The sequence below is a fragment of the Panicum virgatum genome, chromosome 4K (genome assembly GCF_016808335.1).
Source record: "Panicum virgatum strain AP13 chromosome 4K, P.virgatum_v5, whole genome shotgun sequence".
Classification (NCBI taxonomy): domain Eukaryota; kingdom Viridiplantae; phylum Streptophyta; class Magnoliopsida; order Poales; family Poaceae; genus Panicum; species Panicum virgatum.
In genome coordinates this window covers 1,481,928-1,484,840 of record NC_053139.1, presented here as the reverse complement: position 1 = coordinate 1,484,840, position 2,913 = coordinate 1,481,928, and the positions used below count along the sequence as shown (strand labels likewise).

The window sequence follows — 2,913 nt, the reverse complement described above, 5'->3', positions numbered from 1 at the left end:
TAAAGGCCTTTTCCAACCGGGGCAAAAGGCATGTTCTATAGTAGTGTATAATATCGTACAACTATTTTTCTATAGCTTCTGATGCTACCTCTGCAATAACGTGCTGTATTTTAATATAACCACTACTTCCTTGAGAAAAATATCACCACATCTATTAATTGCCACATGATCGAAAGTCGAACCCTCGCAATTACATTAAGTTTTCAGCTAATTATGCTCCATCCTCCCTAATAAATAGTTTTAGCGCTCCTTTCACCACAACAAATATAGTGAAAAATCATAGTTTCATTTTGATACCCAAAATATTATATTACTACTTAAGTAATAGTGACTCCACATTACTCTACCTAAAAATATATACCAAACGCAACAACATATTGTACACCATGATAGCTATGCGAAGATAACGAAGCGGCAGATTCATTCGCTGCGAGCCGGGCCCCAAAACGAAACCCTGGCGCTCCGATCCCCATTATAAGCGCGTGCTCCTTCCACCCACTCCTTTCCCCGAGGAAACAAACCCCCATGGTCCTCCCCTGATCCCCTCCTTCGCTGGTGAGGGTATCCTCCTGCTCTCTCTTCTCCTTTGTTCATCCTGCTTCGTTTCTTTGCCTACTACTTTATCTTAAGCTAAAATGTTATAATGCAATTCATATGTCATAATAATATATAATCCTTAAATTCACAAAAGATATTATTACAGGCTGATCTGCAGGCTGTAGTAGGTCGTCCCTGGCTGACAAGAAATTACACTAAAATCAATAATGGATTCGGAGGTGAAAGTTGTAGAGTCATCGTTTGTAGCACCGAGAGAGCAGACACCGAGGAAGGGGCTCTGGCTGTCTTCCCTGGACCTCCTGATGGTCAACAGAGGCTACACACCAACTTAACATACTACTTGTTCGACCGCCCCGATGACGACGACGCTGCGTCCGATTTCTTCGACGTGGCCAGGCTCAAGGAGGCTATGGCCAAGGCACTGGTGGCCTTCTACCCCCTCGCTGGCCGCCTCAGCGTCGACGGCAGCGGTAGGGTAGAGATCGACTGCAACGGTGAGGGCGCGCTCTTTGTTGTCGCTCGCTCTGGCAACACTCTTGACGAGATCAAAGAATTGAAACCGTCGCTGGAGCTAAGGAGGCTGCTTGTTCCTCGCATCGACGAGCCGCCGTCCGTCATACTGGCCGTACAGGTCGATCTGATCCACATCCAAGATTGGCGCTTCATTCCCATATATATATATGCTTCAATTCCTCGATCGTATATATACCAATTTGTGCTTGCAGCAGGTGACTTTGTTCGTGTGTGGAGGGGTGGCGCTAGGGACGGCCCTTCACCACGTCTCCATCGACGCCCTGAGCGCGCTCCACTTCTTCCAGACATGGTCGGCCTTGTGCAGGGACGGCGACCGAGCCGCCGTGGAGCTCCCCTGCCACGACCGCACCCTCCTCCGTGCGCGGTCCCCGCCCGCCGTCCAGCCCGACGCTCTCCTGACCTTCTACCCGAAGGTCGCCTTGTCCGACCCGTCAGGGCCCACCGCCAATGAGGTCTTCACCATTTCAAGGGACCAGGCCGCCGCCCTCAGGCGCCTCTACGGCGGCGCTAGCACTTTCTGCGCCGTGAGCGCCCTCCTGTGGCAGTCGCGCGGCGGCTTCCGCTGGACTCCAAGGCGCTCCTCGCCTTCCCGGCCAACGTCCGGCGCAGGGTGAAGCCGCCCCTCCCGGACCGCTACTTCGGCAACGCGCTTCTCAGGGTGGGCGTCGCCGCCGCAGCGCGGGATATCGCATCGGAGCCGCTGGGCTCCGTCGCCGGCCGCATCCGAGCTGCATGTTATCAGCTGGCTCGGAATGCCGTTGTACGACGCGGATTTTGGTCCGCGAGTGGTGTCTCGCGCGGAGTCCAACCGCGGCGGGTTCCTGCACCTCATGAGCAACGGGGCAGCAGACGGCGGCGTCCGTGTGCTTATGTGCATGGAGGCTGCAAATATCAAGGAGCTGGAGCGGCTGCTTCACGAAGCTCTAGCAAGATGCTAGTGGCTTCATGCGGAAGCTGATGGTTCTTTTGCTGTTTCGCGGCATGCATGCAAGGTTGGGAATATAATAATGGGTCGAGATTTTTACATATGTACTGTTATAAAAATTGTCTCTTACTCATGTACCATCATAAATTTCTAAAACTTTTCAGTACCATTAAATAAAATTTTCTTTCGCTACCTACCACTCCCACTCACCTTCCATCTGATTCTTGCTATTTGCCCGTCCTGACATGTGGGCCCAGTCCACAGCGCCGCCCCACCTCCGCTAGCCTCGCCTGCACCAGCCCCTCCTCCGCTGGGCTCACCTGCAGCCCCTTCACCACCTCCTCATCTAGCACCTCCTCCAGCGCCGTCTCCTCAGCACCTCCTCCGATCCCGTGCCTCCTCGCCGCGCCTCGTCCGGCACCTCCCATGTGCCCAGCCGATGCACTCTGACGCCACCACGACAGTGCCTGCCAATAGGTTGATGACCATCCCGGCCGCCCCACACGAAGTCGCGCCTTGATCCTCCACCGGCCGCCGTGGGCTAGCGCGGGGTGAGCTCGCCCCGGCGGCCGTGGGCGCGAGCACCGCCCTAGCCCACCATCGTGGGCGCGCGCTCCGCCCCGGCCGCCGCGTCACCAGCTCCGGCTGACAGCGTGGAGAGAGAAGAGAGAGTAGAGAGAGTAGTTTCTAAGACCGAGCCTACATGACGGTAAGAATCAGACGGAATCTATTCATCTCTCTCCTCCATGCACCCAATCACGAATCGGTTTATCTCTCTCCTCCATGCACCGCATATCTCCAGTAGTTGATTGGACTCCTGTAAATGGCACGGCACCTTATTTTTTATCTTTCATGAAGAAGTTTTACCTACGTGCAAACTACTAGCTCTTTTCAAA

At 54.2% G+C, this 2,913-nt stretch overlaps 1 pseudogene; it reads left to right on the top strand.

The window, feature by feature from the left end:
- Positions 1-540: 540 nt before the first annotated feature.
- On the top strand, positions 541-2,174 carry LOC120702432 (annotated as a pseudogene).
- The last annotated feature ends 739 nt before the right edge of the window (positions 2,175-2,913 follow it).